The sequence below is a fragment of the Petromyzon marinus genome, chromosome 21 (genome assembly GCF_048934315.1).
Source record: "Petromyzon marinus isolate PM22_M1 ecotype Great Lakes invasive population chromosome 21, UKy_Petmar_22M1.pri1.0, whole genome shotgun sequence".
Lineage (NCBI taxonomy): Eukaryota > Metazoa > Chordata > Hyperoartia > Petromyzontiformes > Petromyzontidae > Petromyzon > Petromyzon marinus.
Genome location: NC_133687.1, coordinates 9,137,992 through 9,162,962, shown reverse-complemented (window position 1 = coordinate 9,162,962; position 24,971 = coordinate 9,137,992). Strand labels below are relative to the sequence as shown.

General features: G+C 48.1%; 1 protein-coding gene across 4 annotated transcripts in view; it reads right to left on the bottom strand.

Moving 5' to 3' along the window:
- Positions 1–18,938, bottom strand: part of LOC116944466 (complexin-1-like) — a 93,596-nt gene extending 74,658 nt beyond the window's left edge. Inside the window, exons 1-2 of one of the 4 annotated variants that reach the window (XM_076068531.1) lie at positions 18,622–18,924; positions 17,263–17,419 (exon numbers count right to left, since the gene is read on the bottom strand). The gene's annotated coding sequence lies outside the window, so the exon portion shown is untranslated. Of the gene's footprint in view, positions 1–17,026; positions 17,243–17,262; positions 17,420–18,621 lie in introns of those variants that run through there. The other 3 variants (XM_032958098.2, XM_032958097.2, XM_032958100.2) reach the window with 3 other exon arrangements.
- Positions 18,939–24,971: the final 6,033 nt, after the last annotated feature.

The following is a 24,971-nucleotide window of genomic DNA, read 5'->3' as shown; positions in this document are numbered from 1 at the left end:
GTGAGGTCGAGTGGAGTAGTGGGGGGGGGGCGCCACTGGGTACGCAGTCCAGACCTGCCCAGAGACCCTGGCCGAAGGAGGAGGTGTTCGGCTGGCTGAGAGAAAACTCCCGTCGTCCACAGCATCCAACATCGGAGGACGAGGAGGCTTACCCGCATGCCTTCGCTCGGAGATTTGTAGAGCCGTGAAGCACCGCAAGGATGCAGTGGTGAGCGCGGGTTGCTGATGAGATGGCATCTGCCTCAGTAGCCCGCAATCACAAATCACTATTGAATTCCATCAACAAATAATTGCAGCGCCTCACCTATCACCACCATGAAGGGACAGAATGGTGATCCAATCTGCTACCCACAGGAACAGGTCTGCAGGTTGGCAGAACATTTCTGTGATGGCTTGGGGGGGTGGGTGGGGTGGGGAATTCCTTCAGCCCAGACAACATCGTGGTGCAAGGTGGAGACCACCCTGGTAGAAACGATCTCCCAAGCGGAATGCTGAGGGAGAGTGGCATCTGTATGCAGACTGCCCCACGTGACACCTTCACAACTGTCTGGGTGACAGGACGGGTTCCGCAGGATTGGAAGGATGCCCTGATGTTATGTTTGCTGATAATCTGGTGATCGCTGCTCACTGAGAGGAGGAGCTACAGGCGCTGCTGCTGCTGAACGCAGCGTGTGCCACTAAGAGGTGGGGTCTTACCATCAGCCCCATCAAAACTAAGCACCTGCCTCCGTATTTTGTGTCATCAAACACTCCACCCCCTCAGTTCCCCATTGGTGATGGAACAGTTGTGGACAGAGTGGATAGTTTCCCAAACCTGGGCAGTGTGCGAATGACCGGCTTCAGTTTGACAGCAAAGGCCTCACGCCGAATTGGTCGGGTAGCATTATATTTTCATCGGCTGCGTAATGCTCCATGGAAGCTATTTGTCTGTTGCTCCACATCAAGCTTCGAGTCTTCTCGGCTACAGTCATGCCCTCCCTTCTGTATGCTTGTGAAACGTGGGGCCACTGTAATGAAACATCTGCGCCGGTTAGAAACAGTCAGGCTGGCCTGCCTACGACCCATCCTGGGTTTAATAAGGCTGAATTGTGAGAGGGGCTCACAAATCCTTGAAAGATCTGTTCACATTCCCACCAGTGAGCTCCTCCAGCAGACTAGGTTGCATTGGCTGGGTGATGTAGCCCGAATGCCCAGAACACCATATGCCCAAGCAGCTTATGCTTGGCCGAATTGAAGGTGCTAAACGGGCACGATACGGGCTGGAGAAGAGATAGACTGATGCGGTATGGGAGGTTATGGAGCTGACTGGACTTGCCGAAGACTGGTGCCATCGGTGGCAGTTGGAGGCAGTCACCCTCCAGTCACCCTCCAACAACAACGAAGGGTCGAGGAGCGGCGCTCACAACAACGAGTAGAGTACCAGGTGGCTAAAACGCAGAAAGTTGGCACAGTAGGGGGTACAGCTGGTGCATCTGCCAGTCATCTCAGTCAGCCAACCGATGCCACTTGGGTCTGCCCAGTGACCTTCTATCAGCGAGCCTTCGACATTTCACGTGGCTTCGAAGTGCACCTAGCCTGGCACAAGGCGCCGTGGTGACATCACCGTCACTTCGTGGCAAATGGCGGGTGTTTGTGTTGGTGTTGTTGAACGGCAACGCCGCGTGCGTCTCAAACAGCATTCGGCTTCCAGAATCCCGTGGACTGCCGCAGAAAATTAAATCTTCTCACCCCCATCCCTCCCACAACGCGTCTGTTAGGGTGACCGCTATTAAGGCACAGTGGGCCGATGCAACGACAAAGCAGCAGGCCTTCGCTTTATTACCCGTCATTATTCTCAGATGTTTGTACAACTCCCAACGTCTCTGTTGCCATTATTTTTAGACGCGTGCTCATCTCAGGCCCCCCAAATCTACCCAATTATTTTCTCCTAGGCGGAGTGGGCCTCCTGCCAGGCAAGCACCGGGCAATGGCCAACATCGCCTCGCCCCCCCCCACACACCACCGCAAAAAAAAGAAATTGGCATCATAGAGCCTTGTATGAAAGGGCCGTTGGAACAAACGGAGTTTCTTTTTTCGTATGAGAGCCGTTAATCCGATTTCCAAGAGTCGGCGTCGTAACGTCAAAAGGCGCAGTTGAAGATTTCGAAAGATGATGAAGAAGAAGAAGAGGCGGGCAAGTCGACGGGACTGGCGGGCTCAGTTGGCAAAGAGCCACAGAAAACCTAGGTTCGAATCCAAGTAAGAAGCCGGCGGTGATCATACCGGCTTTTCATGTTGCGTGTTGTTGGTGTTATACCCAATCACCCAAAAGATCACGTGTTAAAAAGCCCCGCCAATGTTTGGCCCTGTTCTCAATTGGGCTCTGAGAATGAAACTTCCGATTGATTGTCATGCGATGAACTTGACTTAGTGGCGGGGCAGGTGGGAAAGTAATTTCCCTCTATCGTGTGGAACAGAAGTCACTTGAAGGCGTCTCAGAGGCAGCTCTGTGATATCCACTTCCGTGGCGGTTGCACTTTTGCGCAAGATATCGGAATGGTTTCTTCATTTCACGATGTGACAAACATAGCACAATCAGGATACAATTGAGATACAATAACACAAAAACATCTTTTGGGATATGGCCGGGACGAATATCCAGCTACGGTGTTCGTGTCCGCCCAATAAAATTCCCAGCGAGCCTCTGGAAAACCCAAAAGGTCGCCATTACTTACAAGGTGCTTGAGCTCCCTGCCAACAAATAGGCTGATATATTTATTTCATTCTGAGCTGTCATGAACGTCCCGAATGCTAATGCGTCCCCCCGGAGACGGGGGGGGTCTTCAGCTGGTCCACGCTGACAGCCACGACGTGCTGTCCGGAAACACGGTCCGCTGACGGATTTAACAACAACAACAAAATAGATCGTAGCTTAAAAAAATCCCCTCTCGCGAGCCCTCGGATGATTTGTGCCGAAGACAGATCCGCAATCTCGGACGCACGTGTAAAGGTTTACGGTAATCAAGAGTACAATCAAAATAATGGGTCGTTTTGTTTTTTTAAGCACTGCTGACACGTGCATGCACGGAGGGCCAAAACACGCCATTCGGCAAGCGACAGACAATCACTATTGAAGGTGGAAGAGAGTTAACGGCGCGTACTGGATGTTGAACTTCTTTCGCACCGTACGTAGCCAACCGTGCTAATTTGGAGGTGTCTTGAATTGAACAAAGACTTGTGAGAAGTTAGCCGGGAAGAAAGAGACGATGGGGGGGGGGGGGGGTGACGGTAGAAGCGGAGAGAGAAAGTGAAGTGACTTCCAGTGTGACGGTGGTTGTGGTACACAGCGTTGAATGAGACAAATGTCTGGTGGACCGAGTACCCAGCATGGATAGAGCAATCAACGCGTGGCTTTAATGGGAATGAGTGCGTCAACCGAGTAGGATTGCGATGCAGATATTAAAAAAAAAAAGATGTTTGATTGGACTCAAGGCGACGATCTAACTTTGTCATGCACAGCTGGCCTTCGTGGTGGTTTTCTGTTAAATCAAATATTTGCGACAAATATTTTATCGACGCAATCTGAGCCGAACAAAAGCGATTGACTCGTGTCATGAAGAAAGAAATAAAAGGTCCGACATTGTCGTTAAGAATCCAACAACATGTTTGAACCTGAAATGTACCCCTTGATGTTTCTAACTGTATTGTCTCAAGGGTGCGATAGCGTTAGTCATGTCAGTGTGTGTGTGGCATGGAATTGCGTCTGGTGTAGTACACGGCAAGGCCGCAATTATAATATATATTGAGGGGGACACATCCCCCCCCCCCCAATATTCAAATATGCTCAAAATGTCCCCCCCCCCCCAAATATATTGCTTTCAAAAAATAATTGCTATGCTATCTAAATAAAATCAACAATTTGCTTAACCTCGGCCACAATTTCTGGACTTGTCTTCATGTAAATTAATGCATAGATTTCTGTTTACGGTTTATGATTGTGGTTATGGTTGTACTTTATTAATCCCTAATCTCTGCCATTACATACAATGAAACAAGAAATGGTAAAAAAGGTAAAAACAGAGCAATGTAATACAATATACACTATTAGATATTATTGTAAAAAAACAAAGTACATCCCATGTGTTAGTGAATTTTTATTATATTTTCGGCAGGAAATTAGTTTTCACATGTAGATGTTTTTTTTTTTCTGGGGGGGGACCCCCAGACACCCTGGAAGATTTCGTCTCCCCCCCAATGTTGACTCCATGGCTACGGCCTTAGTACACACGGTTTATGTGTGTGTGTCGTTGTTGTTGTTGTTGTCTTTGTGGAGTATTAATTTGGCCCAACTCAAATAGGTCGACTCAGCCTCAAATGAAGTGTGTCGACTTGGGAGACAAAGGCGGCCGGGCGTGGTTCTGCCCACACCACCACCACCACCACCCTCGTGTGTCACAGTGCCGGCCTTCATGAGGTGCTACTCGCTAACAACAGCACTTGCCCCAACAGCCCGTGGCAGGCTACACGGGGGATCTTTGTCTTCGATGCGGTGTCGTGAAGTGTATGTACAGTCCGTTATTTGCATTCGACATTGTGTGTTGTGGCGTTGAATGCACGTCTCACATTATTGCATTGCGTATGCTTGTGCGCATATTCTCGCCAAGTGGCTGTCCACAATTGTAGTAGTATTGTTGTTGTTATTTTTATTAGTATTACGGGGTGTAATACAGCAGAGCGATAAACACATCGCTCTGATTGCAGCCTCATTATTTGTGTATCCTTCACGGTTGTAATCACTCCGACGTGTAATTGCCACGCAGTGCACAGTAACATTTGTCAATGTAACATCACACACGCACACCTTTCTCAGGTCGACACACGAACATATGTTCACACCAAAGGCAAAGGATCCCCTTCCCCCCCCCCCGTGTAGCCTTTACAGAATGTTGGGGCAAGTGCTGTTAGCGAGTTAGCACGTGATGAAGGCCGGCACGGCACACGATGGGGGTAGTGGTGGCCAGCACCACGCCCGGACGCCTTTGTCTCCCCAGTGGCGATGTTTTTACACACCGCACCAGGTACTCATTTGATGCTGAGTCGACCTAGGGGAGGTTCAGGGCCGATTCGGATGATCGTCACTGGCGGCGTTGGCCGTGAGCAGGAATCCAACTCGGGTGGCCGGGTTCGTAGCGCAGCGTAGCGCTAACCGCTGCACCACCACTCCCCACTCACAAAGATACAAAGATCCCCCGTAAAGCCTTAACAGACTGTAGGGGCAAGTGCTGTTAGCGAGCAGCACCTATGAAGGCCGGCACAGCACACGAGGGGGTGGGTGGCCAGCACCACGCCCGACCGCCTTTGTCTCCCCAGTGGCAATGTTTACACACTGCACCAGGTACTCATTTGAGGCTGAGTCGATCTAGGAGATGCCCAAGACCGGTTCAGATAATCGTCACCGGTGTTGGCCGTGAGCGGGAATCGAACTCAGGTCGCCGGGTTCGTAGCGCAGCGTAGCGGTAACCGCTGCACCACCGCTCCCCACTCACACAGCGTGTGTGACACACAGACACTAGCCGCTTAGAACACACACACTGGTGTGTGTGTGTGTCACACTCTCTGTGTGTCACACTCTGTGTATGTGTGTGTGTCACACTCTGTGTGTGTGTCACACTCTGTGTGTGTGTGTGTGTCACACTCTGTGTGTGTCACATTCTGTGTGTGTGTCACACTCTGTGTGTGTGTCACACTCTGTGTGTGTGTCACACTCTAAGTGGCGATGGACCACCGCACAAATCCATCATCACCACCACCACCACAAGCACCACCAACCACTAAAGTGTTTAATTGAAAATTGCAACCTCGGTGGTCGGAATCAATCAACGATAACCCCCACGGTTAGGACCATACAGAGGTAATTTTCCACAGCAACGCTCTGGCTGCCGTCTCCCACGCCACATTGCTGGTCGCCATGGAAACAAACAAGCGCGCGCACACACACAGACAGATACACACACAGACACGCAGATACACACACAGACAGATACAGACACACACACACAGACACACACAGACACACACACACATACAAACACACAGACACACACACAGACACATACACACAGACAGATACACACACACAGACACACACAGACACACAAACAGACACATACACACACACAGACACACAGATACACACACAGACACACACAGACAGACACACACACAGACACACAGATACACAGAGACAGACACACAGACACACACAGACGCACACACAGACACACAAACAGACACACACAGACAGACACACAAACAGACACACACAGACAGACACACAGACGCACACAGACACACAGATGCACACATAGGTGCTCGCTAACAGCGCTTGCCCCTACAGTCTGCAAAGGCTATATGGGGGATCTTTATCTTTGTGTGTACCTGTGTGTGTACCTGTGTGTGTGTGTACCTGTGTGTGTACCTGTGTGTACCTGTGTGTGTACCTGTGTGTGTGTACCTGTGTGTGTGTGAAGCCTTCAATAGCTGTACCGGGGGAATCTCCATATGGTACAGATATAATGGGAGGCTAATCGATGCCCGGGTGCGGTCAAGGGATGGCTCCATATTGCTCAACCACGTTATGTATGCTGATGATTTGGTAATAGCTGCTCAGTCAGAGGAGGAGTTGGAGACGCTGCTGCTGAGACTGGAGCGTGCCACTAAGAGGTGGGGCCTTACCATCAGCCCCACCAAAACTAAGCACCTAGCCTGGGTATTTTGTACCATCGGACACTCCACTCTCTCCACAACTCCCAATCGGTGATGGGGCAGTTGTGGAGAGAGTGGAGAGTTTCCCATACCTGGGCAGTGTGCTTATGACTAGCTCCAGTTTAACAGCAGAGGTCTCACTCCGAATCAGTCGAGCGGCAATATCTTTTCATCGGTTGCGTAACGCTGTGTGGAAGCTACCTGGTCTGTCGCTCCACACTAAGCGTCAGGTCTTCTCGGCCATGGTCATTCCCTCCCTTCTCTACGCTTGCGAAACGTGGACCCCCTAATGGAACATCTTCGCCGGTTAGAAATATTTAGGCTGGCCTGCCTACGATCCATCCTGGGTTTAACCAGACTGGATTGTGTGAGGAGCTCACAAATCCTTGAAAGATCTGGGCAGGGTCCCATCGGTGAGCTCCTCCGGCAGGCAAGGCTGCGATGGCTGGGTCATGTAGCCCGCATGCCCAGCCACCGCATGCCGAAACAGCTTTTGTTTGGCCGGATTGAGGGGGCTACGCGGGCGCGGCACGGGCTAGAGAAGAGATGGAATGATGTGGTACAGGAGGACGTGGAGCTGAGTGGACTTGCCGATGACCGGTACCAGCGGTGTCAAGATCGGCCTCTGTGGAGGAGGCTCGTGAAGGACGCTACTGGGCAGTTGGAGGCAGTCGCCCTCCAACAACAACGGAGGGCGGAGGAGCGACGCTCACAACAACGAGCGGAGCGCCGGGTGGCTAAAGCACAGCAGGTTGGCACAGCAGGGGGCACAGGTGGTGCATCAGCCAGTCATCTCAGTCAGTCGACCCGTGGCACCTGGGTCTGCCCAGTGACCTCCTGCCAGCGGGCGTTCGACACTTCACGTGGCCTCACGGTGCACATAGCCTGGCACAAGCGTCGTGGTGACGTCACCGCCACTTAGTGGCGAATGGCGGTTGTTGTTGTTGTTGTGAGGGTGTGTGAGAGTGTGTGTGTGAGTGTGTGTGGGGGGGGGGGGGAGCGATAGTGTAGCGGTTAGCGCTATGCTTGCGCTACGAACCTGGCGACCCGAGTTCGATTCCCGCTCATGGCTAACACCAAGTGACGATGGTCTGAACCGGTCCTGGGCCTCCCCTAGGTCGATTCAGCCTCAAATGAGTACCTGGTGCGGTGCGTAAACATCGCCACTAGGGAGACAAAGGCGGCCGGGCGTGGTGCTGGCCACCCACCCCCTCGTGTGCCGTGCCGGCCTTCATAGGTGCTGCTCGCTATCAGCACTTGCCCCAATAGTCTGTTGCAGGCTATACGGGAGATCTTTGTCTGTGTGTGTTCTGTGTGCTTGTTAACACATGGGTAGGTGATGGCCACGCTCATCACATTATTCACGCACTGAGCAGATTGGATCTGGAAATAAAATGTTTAAAAAATAGAACAAACCCCTAATTTTAAATTCGTTGGCCCTATTAAGTTCCCGTTGCTAAGACGGGATGCTGCACTCACGCTGAGTGTTCTGGCTATCCGATTTTTTTTAGCCTCAACATTTAGAAACATACATTGAGATGATTTAGATTATCGTGGTGCTATTACAAAAAAAATGATGGGCCACTGACTTGAGCTATCATTTGTCGCCGGGTTGCTTCTGAACAACAAGTTAATACCTAAGTGGGATTTTCCTGGTAGGATGGGTATGAATTTTGATTTAAAGCTTTCGTGACTGCAGTAATTCATATTCTTAGCTCTTTCGGTAAAGTCACCATTCAACGTGACTTTACCGAAAGAGCTAAGAATAGGATGGGTATGGTTTAGTTGTATTAGTGTGCGTTTGGCTGATTGGTTTTTACCTTTATTGTACTTTGCACTACTATTACATTTTTTGTATTGTTTGTTGTTGTAACGTTCTTACCACGCACACACTGGACATATGTGAAAAAGAGTTTGATAGCTCATCGGATTCCTCCGGCACAAAATAAATATTCCGATCGTCGGCACGGGTACAACAAGCTCACTAAAACCGAACGGTCAAATGAACGCCGTGACCAAATTGACCGCACCACGCCCAGACATATAAATTCTGCGTTGGTGGAAACTACCATTCACTCTTGAGACGTTCACTTATCGCGGGAGCATTCTCGCGTATCCGCCGATACACCTCGATCAGTAGCCCGGATATGGGCAACGTCGACGTTGCGCTGTATGTAACAAAAAAAATGTGTAAGAGGTTGATTTAATTGTCGTTTAAAAATAACAAAAAATAAACGGATGGCTGTCGCTGAGTGATAGGCAGACAGGCGGCACAGCAACCACACAGTTCGTGAGTTTGTTATGGGTTTTTTATATATATACATGCGGTAATAATTATACCGTATTTTGATTAGCAATTGATTTTAATTTATAGTTAGGCCAGAAATCAATTTACTCATCATAAATATTGGCTGCGGAAATATACTCACGTGTGAAGTTTTACTCCATATTATATATTTTTTTACCGACTGCAGTGTCCTATGAAATGTACGTTTTTTTTTTATAATGACCGATGGTTCCAATGATTAACAATGAACTGAGAGCCAGGGGGTTGAACGCGCTCGAGGAGATGGAGCAGATGAAATGAGCTCGCGCGCAAGTCCTGTTGGTGGATTGGTACACATCACAGCGAGGGTTTTGTGATGTAATAACGAAAATAGGTCTCCTGTTACCAACCGTGGTGAAGTATGGTCAAATAACCCCCCCCCCTCTTCCTTCTCCTCGAGTGGGAAGTTCAAATCCAGCAAAAGGGCTGCACGTGCATAATCAGTCAAATGCGTCGTGTTAGAAACCAGGTGAGAACCCATTTAAATTATATTGCAATGGCAGAGCCATGTTACAAAAGCAATTCGGTGCACACGTGATAAATGAGGGCTGCGACAATTATTGCAGTTGAGTATTCGTTTTTTAAATCTATTTTTTTTCAATGTATAATCGACCGCTTCCGTTGTTGTTGATGACTCGGGGTCCATTTAAATACATTGCACCTGCCGAAGGCGGGAAACCCCATCCACAATTAAGCCTCGCCCCAGCGGCTGATGATGCCAGTGACGTCACCTAGCCACACTATTCACCTCCCGTCCAGTGGCACACGGGAGAACAGAGACACTTTTTTCAATACATTTTCATTAGTGGATTCGCCAGGTGATCGAATTGATGATCGATAGAATAATCGATTACCAGACTTAAACAATCGGATTTCCCAACTCTGTGTGATTTTCATTCCCTTTTGTAAAAAATATAATTCCAGATAAAACTTTTATCTTGACAAACTAAACAATGTTATTTTTTTATTTTGCCAGGTAAAGACCACTGAGCTGTATTGCTCTTTTTCAGAAGCGACCTGGCTATCACAAATGATACCTCAACGAAGTGGGACTTATCATTATGTGGAAATGTATTGCAGCCAAATATTTTGAATGCATGTTGAGGGGAAAACCTGAGGATCCAGCGAAAAATCCACGCGACCACGGGGAGAGAGACACTGAAACTCTAAATATACAGCAGCAGGCGTCAAGGTGGGGATCGAACCCACGACCTCCTGCATACCAGGCGAGGTTGTTAACATCTCGCCACCGGTTAAAAAGCCAATAACGCAAACCCCTGGGTGGCAAATGTAAAATACGAATAGGAAATATTTCCATAAATAATGCAGGGTCAGAATTTTTGGAGAGAGACGGAACAAAAAAATAATTAAATTTCTATGAAACATGAAGGCTTTTTTTACCATTCGGCAATGCAGCAGTGTAAGAGGATTAAGAGCACAACCTCATATTTCTAGTATTATTCATGCGTTTTGAAATGGGGTACGGCACATGCGTCTAATGCCACTTACAGTGAGGGAAAAAAGTATTTGATCCCCTGCTGAATTTTTACGTTTGCCCACTGAAAAGAAATTATCAGTCTATAATTTTAATGGTAGGTTTATTTGAACAGTGAGAGACAGAATAACATCAACATAATCCAGAAAAACGCATGTCAAATATGTTATAAATTGATTTGCATTTTAATGAGGGAAATAAACATTTGACCCCTCTCAATCAGAAAGATGTCTGGCTCCCAGGTGTCTTTTAAACAGGTAACGAGCTGAGATTAGGAGCTTGTTACCTGTATAAAAGACACCTGTCCACAGAAGCAATCAATCAATCAGATTCCAAACTCTCCACCACGGCCAAGACCAAAGAGCACTCCAAGGATGTCAGGGACAAGATTGTAGACCTACACAAGACTGTAATGGGCTACAAGACCATTGCCAAGCAGCTTGGTGAGAAGGTGACAACAGTTGGTGCAATTATTCGCAAATGCAAGAAACACAAAAGAAAAGTCAATCTCACTCGACCTGGGGCTCCATGCAAGATCTCACCTCGTGGAGTTGCAATGATCATGAGAATGGTGAGGAATCAGCCCAGAACTACACGGGAGGATCTTGTCAATGATCTCAAGGCAGCTGGGACCATAGTCACCAAGAAAACAATTGGTAACACACTACGCCGTGAAGGACTGAAATCCTGCAGCGCCCGCAAGGTCCCCCTGCTCAAGAAAGCACATATACATGCCCGTCTGAAGTTTGCCAATGAACATTTGAATGATTCAGAGGACAATTGGGTGAAAGTGTTGTGGTCAGATGAGACCAAAATGGAGCTCTTTGGCATCAACTCAACTCGCCGTGTTTGGAGGAGGAGGAATGCTGCCTATGACCCTAAGAACACCATCGACCACGTCAAACATGGAGGTGGAAACATTATGCTTTGGGGGTGTTTTTCTGCTAAGGTGACAGGACAACTTCACCGCATCAAAGAGACGATGGACGGGGCCATGTACCGTCAAATCTTGGGTGAGAACCTCCTTTCCTCAGCCAGGGCATTGAAAATGGGTCGTGGATGGGTATTCCAGCATGACAATGACCCAAAACACACGGCCAAGGCAACAAAGGAGTGGCTCAAGAAGAAGCACATTAAGGTCCTGGAGTGGCCTAGCCAGTCTCCAGACCTTAATTCCATAAAAAATCTGTGGAGGGAGCTGAAGGTTCGAGTTGCCAAACGTCAGCCTCGAAACCTTAGTGACTTGGAGAAGATCTGCAAAGAGGAGTTGGTCAAATCCCTCCTGAGATGTGTGCAAACCTGGTGGCCAACTACAAGAAACGCCTGACCTCTGTGATTGCCAACAAGGGTTTTGCCACCAAGTACTAAGTGATGTTTTGCAGAGGGGTCAAATACTTATTTCCCTCATTAAAATGCAAATCAATTTATAACATTTTTGACATGCGTTTTTCTGGATTTTTTTGTTGTTATTCTGTTTCTCACTATTAAAATAAACCTACCATTAAAATTATAGACTGATCATTTCTTTGTCAGTGGGCAAACGTACAAAATCAGCAGGGGATCAAATACTTGTTTCCCTCACTGTAAGACTCGTAATGCCCGAGCGATGAGTCCAATTAGCAATTGTCCACTTTTGTCAAGTCACCCAAACACATACGAATGAAACTAAATCATCCCTATCCCACCAGGCAAAGCCCACCGAGGTATTAACTCGTTTTTCAGAAGCATCTTGACCACAAATGATAGCTCAACGAGGTGGCCCCATCATTTGTCAACCCACTGCTCGCTGAGAGCCCTCCTCACCACACGCCTTTAAGCGTGAACCGTGAGGCGTATTTGACCAACCTTCACCACACCGGTAGGTTGCCGGTCGGTGAAAGTTGGGGAAGCGCGCCAGTTGCCACAGTAAAAAAAAACTTTGTCATTAGGAATGTGCGGCAGTCACTGTGCCACTGCAGATTAACTGGCGTCTTCCTCGTCGGCTAGATGATGGGTCTCAGTGTCGCTCTCATGGTTGAAAGGCCCAACGCAGGAGATCCCTGGGTGTTTGATCTTCCACGGAAGCTCACGGTCCACCCTAAATCGCATCCGCTGCACACACCGTGTCAGCAGCGGATGCGGAATACCTGATGCACAAATGGAAATAAATAAAAAAAACTCTCCAGGAGTGGTGTGCGGCTGTGTTCGTCCAGAACAGACCGTACAACGTATACCGACGCAATGCCTCGATCCACCAAATACGAAGGAGACATCTCAGCGAGACTACCCCGCTGCTCCTGAGGCAGTTATTATCCGGCTTGACCACCTGAATGTGAAATTGTGGTTGTTGCTCTACAATCTACACCAACATCAGCCATACGAAAGAAGCAGATAGGAAAATAAAGGACACGGCATTTAGGTGACTGATCTCAGTGATGGCCCTAACGGTTAAATAAAAAAAGCACCCCGTATTTAAAACGGCGCACACTCACACCACTGCGTATCGAGCACCTGGATTTAATTTCACTGTGTCAATGATGGGCAGGTGAGATTGTGTGCGGTGCGGTGGGGTGGAGCGCGGGGTCCTCCCAAGTGGGGAAGAGTTGACCAAGAAACCACGGAGTGACCCTTCCATGCCAGGAGAGAGAGAGAGAGATAGGGAAAGAGAGAGTTTGAATAAGCGTACTCTTTGGTTAAAATTAAATAAATCACGACGGCTCGGGCGCAACACAAGCGTCCATCATCAGGTGGGAAAGATCTATTATTTTTCTACCTACGTGACTTTACCGAAAGAACCAAAGAGTATGGATTCCTGCAGTCACGAAAGCTTCAAATCAAGATTGAATAAGCAAATGCATGGGCTGAACCTTTACCAATTATTGTCCTCTCACTCCACCGTATAGGACCCTGACTTTAATGACCGTGCCCTCTCGCTCTAGAGTACTGCTTCTTAACCTTTACTGCGGCCTGCAACCCTTTAGGATCTCACTCGTAAAGAAAATGTGTGCAATGTGAATAAATACGTAGGGGTTTGATGAAACAAAGTAGTCGTACTTACGTGTCCGTGCTTAATTTATGTTTTCGATGATTTACCTTCCAAAATAAATCTGGCCGTGTCTCGCACCCCCAGAAAGGGCATCTCGCACCCCCCAGGGCATGCGTGCATCCCAGGTTAAGAACCACTGGTTTAGTGGATAGCGTGCTGTAAAATGTAGTGTATAGTGTAGTGTATAGTGTAGTGTATAGTGTAGTGTCTAGTGTAGTGTATAGTAGTGTAGTGTGTAGTGTAGTGTATAGTGTAGTGTATAGTAGTGTAGTGTATAGTGCAGTGTATAGAAGTGTAGTGTATAGTAGTGTAGTGTATAGTGTAGTGTATAGTGTAGTGTATAGTAGTGTAGTGTATAGTGTAGTGTACAGTAGTGTAGTGTATAGTGCAGTGTATAGTGTAGTGTATAGTGTAGTGTATAGTAGTGTAGTGTATAGTAGTGTAGTGTATAGTAGTGTAGTGTATAGTGTAGTGTATAGTGTAGTGTATAGTGTAGTGTATAGTAGTGTAGTGTATAGTGCAGTGTATAGAAGTGTAGTGTATACTAGTGTAGTGTATAGTGTAGTGTATAGTAGTGTAGTGTGTAGTGTAGTGTATAGTGTAGTGTATAGTGTAGTGTATAGTAGTGTATAGTGTAGTGTATAGTGTAGTGTATAGTGTAGTGTATAGTGTAGCGTATAGTGTAGTGTATAGTAGTGTAGTGTATAGTAGTGTAGTCTATAGTGTAGTGTATAGTGTAGTGTATAGTGTAGTGTATAGTGTAGTGTATAGTGTAGTGTATAGTGTAGTATATAGTGTAGTGTATAGTGTAGTGTATAGTGTAGTGTATAATGTAGTGTATAGTGTAGTGTATTGTATAGTATAGTGTAGTGTATAGTGTAGTATATAGTGTATTGTATAGTGTAGTGTATAGTGTAGTGTATTGTATAGTATAGTGTAGTGTATAGTGTAGTATATAGTGTAGTGTATAGTGTAGTGTATAGTGTAGTGTATAGTGTAGTGTATAGTAGTGTATAGTGTATAGTGTAGTATATAGTGTATTGTATAGTGTAGTGTATAGTGTAGTGTATAGTGTAGTGTATAGTAGTGTATAGTGTAGTGTATAGTTTAGTGTATAGTTTAGTGTATAGTGTAGTGTAGTGGCTCTTAACCTTTACTGCAGCCTTGCACCCTTTTGGTTCTCATATCAAATATATTGCTACTATAATGAGCCAAGAATGTATGTCTGATTTCGATTTAAAGCTTTTGTGACTGCAGGGATTCATCTCCTGGGTTATTTCGGTAAAGTCACGTAGAATGGGAATAAAATAATAATAAAAATAATAATAACAATAAAATTCTCACGACGTTTCGGTCACAACACAAGTTGTGGCTGAGGAAGGCTAGTTGTGTTGTGGCCGAAACGTCGTGAGAATTTTATTCTGTTATTTTTTTTTATTCCCATTCTACGTGACTTTACCGAAAGAACCCAGAAAATGTGTCTGTGTGTAACGCGCGTGACGTCACTCTCCACATGCCGCACCCACCCCGTCATTAATATTCATGAGCGCGTGACGTCACTCTCCACATGTCGCACCCACCCCGTCATTAATATTCATGAGCGCGTGACGTCACACTCCACATGCCGCACCCCCCCCGTCATTAATATTCATGAGCGGGTGGATTTTTACACTCACGCAGAAGAAGGTGGAGAGAAAATAAATTGTTTTTTTCGCAAACTCGCTTTTAGTTTGACGTTTCTTTATTGAAAGTGAATCTAATAAATAAGTCTACGCAGCAACAAAGTGGATTTGGTGTCTTTATTTATTTATTCAGCACTTGAGACAAAAGGTAAGTCTAATTTATGCTTCTACATTACGGTAAAATATACATGTATCGGTGATTTTCCGGATATTGGATCGAATTAAGATTTATTTCAACCCCAGCGACCGAAAGCAGAAGAGAATAAAGTTTCAGAGCAGTTAATTTGAACAAATTGAAGGTCAGTTATCTACAGTGCTACAGTGACATGAAGTGAGGAAGTGAGGTGTTTCGTGATATTTTTGGTGCAATAATCACTGCCATTAATACAGTGCTACAGTGAACTGCAGTGAAGTGCTTGACGACATACTTCCGTGCAAGATTCACTGCCATTAAATTTACACAAGATACAATTAGTACTCTGCTCAATTTTTTCGTAAATATTACAGCTTCCGTCCTAGGACAGGCAAACAAGCTGGTAATGCTGATGAATACATAAAGGTTTGATGAAACGAATTAGTCGTACTTACGTGTCCGTGCTTAATTTGTCTTTTCGATGATTACCTTCCAAAACAATCTGGCCGTGTCTCGCATCCCAAGGGTGCGCGTGCACCCCAGCGCTACAGATCAGTGACCTGCGGTGAGGTCAACGGCTGGGGAGGCACTGGCTAGTGTCAGAGCAAGATTCACACACTGAGGGGGGCGTGGCCTCACGGATGGGGCGTGTCCTCACTGAGGGGGGCGTGTTAGACACGTCCACCTCAGTGAGGCAGATGTGATAGCTGCCTCCCCCGGTGCTTTTTCATTGCAGTTTCATGACGAGACCAGCGAGCCTAAATATCTCTATACACATACGTGACATAAGTTACCTGGAGTATGGAAGGCGAGGACATGAAATGAAGAGGTCTACAAACATTACATTGGTGACATTCTGAGATAGTAACAGGCACGCGCTTATTGCCCGCGCTCCATCCAGCTACTGAAGGGTTGCGCAATCAGAGGAGAGGCTGAGCTCGTCGCTGCCTCACCTCTCGTCTCGTCCTGTATTTGCAGCGGAGCTCTGCAAATTTGGCGATTCTGACGATAAAAATTATTGGAATCGTACAGAAATTACATTTATAACACAGATCAGTGGAAAAATCTTAATATTTATTTTATTTAAATTTTTTTGCTTTTCGTAACAGCTATTTTCATTGGAGTATGACAGCTGAGGCTCTGTCTCCCCTGCCTCCCCTGGCCGCACGTCCCTGCTACAGAGTCAGCGGGGTTAGCTATACCCCTGAATGTGCTGTGCACTTGACTACATGATGCACTGATGCACACTCTGTAACCAGCACAAACACAGGTGGCGGGATACAACCGAGCATCTGCTGGACGCACTTCTGTTTGCACTCCGTACGCGCACTCACGCGCACACAATGCGCAACAGCAGGCAGGGTTCGTACTCGAAGAGTTACACAGAGACAAAACGACACAGATCCCCCGTGTAGCCTTCAACAGACTCACGGGGCAAGTGCTGTTAGCGAGTAGCACCTACGAAGGCCGGCAAGGCACACGACGCGGGTGCATGCGGTCAGCATCACACACATACACACACACACCACACAACACAAAAAAAAACAAAGACAAAGATCCTCCGTAATAGCCTTCAACAGACTGTTACATCAACACGCACACATGCGCCGCGCACACTTACGGAGATCGATGTTCGTTAGAAGGACACGCGCGCGCGCGCCACACAGGGCACGACACCTCTGCGAACCGTGCGCGCAAGCGGCCACCAATCGCTCACGCCTACGCGCCTCGCGATGAGCCTGCCACGGTCGGTTGCCAGAACACAAAACCCATTCACACGTGGAGAGAATTCACGGCGGCGCAATCGCAACACGGGGGACAAAGATCCCCCCGCATAGCCTGTTTCGCGACTAGCACCTGTGCAAGGCTTGCACGGCACACGTTTGGGGGTGGGTGGACAGCACCACGTCTGGCTGGTTCAAATAATCGTCACCGGTGTTGGTGACCGTGAGTGGGAATGGAACTCGGGTGGCCGGGTTCGCAGTGCACCGCTAACCACTGCGCCACCGCTCCCCTACACAGAGAACCACACAGACAGACACAAGCACACAATCACGCACACCCACACACACACGAATGTACAATTATGCACACACTCATATAGCCATGTGTATAGAATGCACAGTGCATTTTTTTTGCACGTCGCTTGCCCATGAATATATTATGCCGGTGCAATATACATAACGGGTATATATGTAAACACGTGCTGTGTTTACATAGATTTAATACAAACGCGCGCGTGTCATTTCAAAGCGCTTACCAATGCGAACTATAGACTGCCAATTTGCAGAAATGTACCATTCTCCTCCTTCCCCCCCCCCTCATACACGTGGAAAGATATATACAGAGATTCCCCCGTGTAACCTCCACGCGCTGTTGGGGCAAGTGCTGTTAGCGAGCACCTATTACGGCTGATACACGGGATGACGGGTAGCTCGCACCACGCTTGGACCTAGCAGCCGCCTTTGTCTCCCTCGGAAACCTCCCCCCCCCCCCCCAGTTCAATACACACCGCAACAGGTGCTCATTTAAGTCTGAGCTTACCTAGAGGTGGCCCAAAACCGGTTCAGCTAACCACCTCTGATTTGAGCGGCCCCAAACCGGTTCGGCTAACCACCTCTGATTTGAGCGGCCCAAAACCGGTTCAGCTAACCACCTCTGATTTGAGCGGCCCAAAACCGGTTCAGCTAACCACCTCTGATTTGAGCGGTAATCCTACTCGGGTTTCCGGGTTCGCGGCGCAGTCCGCTAACCACTACGGTACTGCCCCCCCCCCACTCACACGCGCACGGTTACAAAGATCCCCCGTATAACCTACTCAGGCTGCTGGGGGCAAGTGCAGCAAGCGAGCACCTACAAAGGCCGGCACGGCGCACGAGGGGGTGGGTGGCAAAGCACCACGCCCGGCCGCCTTTGTCTCTCCGGTGGTCAGCATTTACGCACCGGGTACTAAATTTTTAGGCTAAGTCGCCGCACTGTCACGCGCACACGCAAACCTCCGTTGCATTGTACCTACACGTGTACCGCTCACATCAAAGGCACTGTTGCATCAGGACAATGCGAAGAAAATACGTAGACATTCGTGCAGGCGCAAAAATATTGCAGCAGCAGTAACGGTAGTTCAGTGGTAAGGCTGCTGATGCTGCTGCCGTTGCTGATGATGATGACACTGCTGCTAATGGTGGTGAAATGGTAAATAAATATCAGACAGCTTACCGTGAAGACGAGATGCGCTCGGTAACAATTCACGCGCAGGAGTGAGAGACACGGGGAGAGGGAGACACAGGAGGGAGTGCAGAGGGAGGGAGGGTTGGGTGGTGAGAGGAGAGGCGATAGAGGGAAGAATGGAGATGGGATGTGTGGAGGGAGTGAGTGTGTATGTGTGTGTGTGTAAACCAGTGAATACATTCACAGGCTTTTTTTCCGCGCCTGTCGTCAATGTGACGACAGGCGAACAGGAATACATACATGGTTAGATATATTTTCCGCCCTCGATAATTTTGTCCCAAATGTTCCATCGCCGTCACGTGAAGAGACAAATAACATTCGGAATTCTCACACAGTGGTGTGACTCTTCGTTTTAGAGAATGGCCCACGGAAATAGATATCACAGAGCCACCTCTGAGATGACTTCTAGTTACACCTGGTCCACAGCACTTGGTCCACAGCACTTTCCCACCCGGTCTGCCATATGAGTGTCATGTTCGTCTCATGCCAGTCAAAACGATATATATTTTAATAATTAGAAGCTGAATTTTACCAAATAATGTACAAAAACTCGTTGCATTTTTTTCCAAGCAATCATTGGTGGCCAGGTCTGAGGCTCTCAACTCACTACACTCGAGAACCAAGTTTGATTTCAGGTGACTGCTTGAATTTGAACCCAGGGTTTCAGGGCTACCAGCTCAGTGCACTGACCTCTGACCTCTGAGCCACCCAGTCACCGCTGATGGCCCGTTTAATTATATTTTTTATTCTGGATGGAATTTGTTTAAAAAAAAACCATCGTGAATTCATGTCACACGGATCCCCGAAATTGATCGGGTTGCAGAGAGAGAGAGAGGTCAGAGCGCCAAGCCTGCACCACTGAGATCTTGTGTTCGAGTCCAGGGTAATGCCGGCTGTGATTCAAGTGGGTTCTCAATGGAGTTGATGGTCACACGAGGACTCTAGTTCCGTACTTAATTTGGTAAAATTCCACCTCTGAGAGTAAAACAATACATCTGCTTACCCAGTGCCGGATTAAGCTAGTACGGGGTCTGTAGTATATGCTATAAAGGGGCCCTAATTTAAAAAAACACAGAAATATGAAAACACTATTTTTTTACTTGCATAGTAAAGTAATTGTATTTATTTCATTTGTTATACAGCCAGATAATACGACAAATCGCTAATCTTAAACACCCAGTCGTTTACAAAAGTTGAAGGCAGTATAGTACTATAGTAATAGAGCAAGTGCAGAATCACTGAACCGGAATTGATAGCTTGAAAGCGTTTAGCACGGGGCCCGTAGCATGTGTAGCTACTTTTGCTACTAGGATAATCCGGCACTGTGCTTACCATGCGACAAACATTCTCTGTCTAGCAGGCCGGGTGTGAAAGTGTTGCCCCATAGCGTGCGGAAAAGTGTTCACTTGAAGACATCTCAGAAGTAGTTATGTGGTGCCCGCTTCCACAAATGGCTGCGCTGCTCGAGAAGAGAACCGATCGGTTATCTTAATTGCGACAATGTTGGAGGGAAAAGGTATTATGCGTATATATTTTTTTTAAATTATAACAATAAACAATGACGTTACACACGTAAACCATGAACACGAATGGAAGGCTGGAATGGATTGCGTCAGAGACGTCGGTTCACGCGCAAACGCTGCGTGGATTATTGCATCGCAGGGTCGTGAGAGGTGGCGGCGATAGCTTGGGAGAGGCCTTTATCCGGCAGTGGATTGAACACGGCTGATGATTGTGATGATGAATGACGAAATAGGGTCATTGAAGTACATTATGCGGCAGCTTGTGAAAAGAATGATCTTGCAAATACAAATTAAAAACGCTCACCACCCACACCAGTAGCACTGCCTTACAACAGTGATTGGCCCCTGTAAGTTCGATTCCCGGCCACAGCCAAAATCAGTGGCAAGGTGAGATCTGAGCTGGTCCTGGGCACCCCCTTTACCAACCCACACTGAGCAGCGTGGTGAAGTATGGTCAAACAGCAGCCATGACTAACAGGGCATAGCAATACCCATGCCTTACACTGGCTATTAATTATGTAACACAATTTTTGTTTCTGGGTGCTAAGTGTTAATTATTATTTTTATTGCTTATGCCTAAGCAATAAAAAAAAACCCATGACACATGCAGGTGGCCGATCTTCAGAAAAGGGGAACGTTTCGTTAAAATATTTCGGTTTTCCATTTCGTTCTGTTATATTATACACTGTGTAACACAAACAATTTGTTCCTGGGTAGTAAGCGTTATTTCCTAATTGCTTATGCCTCAAAAGTACATAAAACGGCTATTATTATGAAGGAATGACACAAATGCACACCACGTGTTCTCATTGAAAATAGGTACATTTCAAAATATCATTACCCTGATCACAAAAGCAAAGTTTGTAGGGAACAATATCCATTTTCTGTACTTTTGAGGCACAAGCAATTAGGAAATAACACTTACCACCCAGGAACTCATTTTTTTGTGTTACACAGTGTATAATATAACAGAACAAAATGGAATACCGAAGGATTTTAACTAAACGTTCCTCTTTTCCGAAGATCGGCCACCTGCATGTCCACAATGTCAGCCTGCCACGTTTCGTGTTGCCGTCATGAAGACGGCGGACGTTCGACGAGAAATATGGAACAATTCTAGATTTTTCGCACACAGCTTAAAGGTCGCGGTCTGAGCGTGGCTGTGTTTCACTCCAGCGCTGTCCTCGAGACAGTCTGGTCCCTTCACCTGATGAAGGCCGCTTGTGTTGTGGCCGAAACGTCGTGATTTTTGTTGTTTTATTTTTTACCTACGTGACTTTACCGAATAGAACCAAAGAGTATGGATCCTTGCAGTCACGAACGCTTTAAATCGAGAATTGATAACCTCTACGGGGAGGGCTTTCAACCATCTGTTAGAGATTTTAACAGACAACGGGACAAGAAGTCACAGCTAATCGAGACGCTGACCTTCATCAAAAGATGCCGCGATCTAAATCGCCCAATCAAATGCTAATTTTTCGCACACAGCTTAAAGGTCGCGGTCTGAGCGTGGCTGTGTTTCACTCCAGCGCTGTCCTCGAGACAGGCTGGTCCCTTCACCTGATGAAGGCCGCTTGTGTTGTGGCCGAAACGTCGTGATTTTTGTTTTTTATATTTTTTTACCTACGTGACTTTACCAAATATGGAACAGCGTTTGCGAAAAGTGCACAGAAGCAAAAAAAGAAAGCAAAGCAAGCGCGTGCGAAAAGGTTCGCACCCAATTTTGTCGCGATGAAACACTGAGAGACGGAGAGACACACAGAGAGAGAGAGGGGAACGCCACGACGAGAAGACGAACACAAGCTGAGAGAGAGACGCGCCACGTTGCCGTCCGTGGAAAAACAGTGAAGCGGACCAGGGGGCAGAAAAGATTCACTGGCGCGAGGGGTTGACGGTCGATGGTGGTGAAGAGCAAAGGTGGAGCGGCAGTCAAAGGGAGGAACGCGCCCCTCGTGTGGGGGAAGGGGGGGGTGCGACGCGTTAACCGCAGAGGGGCGGAGCGATGGAATCAACTCAGAGGCGCGTCACTGGTGGCTAGGAGATGTTAACTACCTCGCCTGGTGTGCAGGGGGTCGTGGGTTCCATGCCGACCCTGACGACGCCTGCTGCTGCTGTATATTTGGAGTTTGCGTGTCTCTCTCTCTCTCTCTTTCATCATCACGGTAGGCTAGGAGATGTTCACTACCTCGCCTGGGGTGCAGGAGGTCGTGGGTTCCATGCCGACCCTGACGACGCCTACTGCTGCTGTATATTTGGAGTTTGCGTGTCCCTCTCTCTATCATCATCACGGTAGGCTAGGAGATGTTCACTACCTCGCCTGGTGTGCAGGAGGTCGTGGGTTCCATGCCGACCATGACGATGCCTGCTGCTGCTGTATATTTGGAGTTTGCGGTGTCTCTCTCTCTCCCCGTGGTGGCATGGATTTTTATCCGCGTCTTCCGGTTTTTCCCTCCACATTTAGAATCAACATCACCACGCGTTTAGAGTATTTGGCTGCTATAAATGTCCACGCGATAAGCCGCTTCGTTGAGCTATCATTTGTAATAGCCAGGTCGTTTCTGAAAAAAAAAATAGGTTATATAGCTCAGCGGGCTTTACCTGCTAAAATAAAATGAAACACATGTTTAAAAATAGCTGCAGGAGTCAGACAGTTCGTCGTATCTCGTGACCGCGAGAGACAGCTGAGTCTTCGGGAGGCCTTCATCCAGCTGTGAATAGATCAAGGCTCACGACGACGATGAGCCGGTGCTAATGGCAACAACGGTGGCAAGGTTTTACATTTGTTTGAAATTGCGCTTGTGGGTGGAACCTGTGTGCACGCACGATGCCTGTGCATGCACGGTGGGCGAGCGCGCGGAGAGAATGTGGTGGCAGTGCTATTTTTAGGGCTGCGCAGAGGATAACGAGAGCCCGTGTGTGTCAGTGCACACACTCTCACACACACACTCGCACACACTCACACTCACACACACACTCGCACGCTCTCACACACACACTCACACACTATCACACACACACTCGCACACACTCACACACACACACTCTCACACACACACTCTCACACACACACTCTCACACACACACTCGCACACACTCACACACACACTCACACACACTCACACACACACTCTCACACACACACTCGCACACACACACTCGCACACACTTTACACACACACTCACACACACTCTCACACACACACTCTCACACACTCACACACACACACTCTCACACACACACTCGCACACACTCACACACACACTCACACACACACGCTCACACACACACTCGCACACACTCACACTCTCACACACACACTCTCACACACTCACACACACACTCTCACACACACACTCTCACACACACACTCTCACACACTCACACACACACACACACACTCTCACACACACACTGACACACACTCACACACACACTCTCACACACTCTCACACTCTCACACACACACACTCACACACACACTCTCACACACACACTCTCACACACACACTCTCACACACACACTCGCACACACTCACACACACACTCACACACACTCACACACACACTCTCACACACACACTCGCACACACACACTCGCACACACTCACACACACACTCACACACACTCTCACACACACACTCTCACACACTCACACACACACACTCTCACACACACACTCGCACACACTCACACACACACTCACACACACACGCTCACACACACACTCGCACACACTCACACTCTCACACACACACTCTCACACACTCACACACTCACACACACACTCTCACACACACACTCTCACACACACACTCTCACACACTCACACACACACACTCTCACACACACACTGACACACACTCACACACACACTCTCACACACTCTCACACTCTCACACACACACACTCACACACACTCACACACACACTCTCACACACACTCACACACACACTCTCACACACTCACACACTCTCACACACACTCACACACACTCACACACACACTCTCACACACCCTCACAACAACAACAACCGCCATTCACCACTAAGTGGCGGTGACGTCACCACCACGCTTGTGCCAGGCTATGTGCACCCTGAGGCCACGTGAAATGTCGAACGCCCGCCGGCAGGAGGTCACGGGGCAGACCCAGGTGCCACGGGTCGACTGACTGAGATGACTGGCTGATGCACCACCGTGCCCCCTACTGTGCCAACCTGCTGTGCTTTAGCCACCCGGCGCTCCTCTCGTTGTTCTGAGCGTCGCTCCTCCGCCCTCCGTTGTTGTTGGAGGGCGACTGCCTCCAACTGCCCAGCAGCGTCCTTCACGAACCTCCTCCACAGAGGCCGATCTTGACACCGCTGGTACCAGTCATCGGCAAGTCCACTCAGCTCCACGTCCTCCTGTACCACATCACTCCATCTCTTCTCTAGCCCGTGCCGCGCCCGCTTAGCCCCCTCAATCCGGCCGAACAAAAGCTGTTTCGGCATGCGGTGGCTGGGCATGCGGGCTACATGACCCAGCCATCGCAGCCTTCCCCGCCGGAGGAGCTCACCGATGGGACCTTGCCCAGATCTTTTAAAGATTTGTGAGCTTCTCACACAATCCAGTCTGGTTAAACCCAGGATGGATCGTAGGCAGGCTAGCCTAAATGTTTCTAACCGGCGGAGATGTTCCATTAGGGGGGTCCACGTTTCGCAAGCGTAGAGAAGGGAGGGAATGACCTTGGCCGAGAAGACCTGAAGCTTAGTGCGGAGCGACAGATCAGGTAGCTTGCACACAGCGTTACGCAACCGATGAAAAGATATTGCCGCT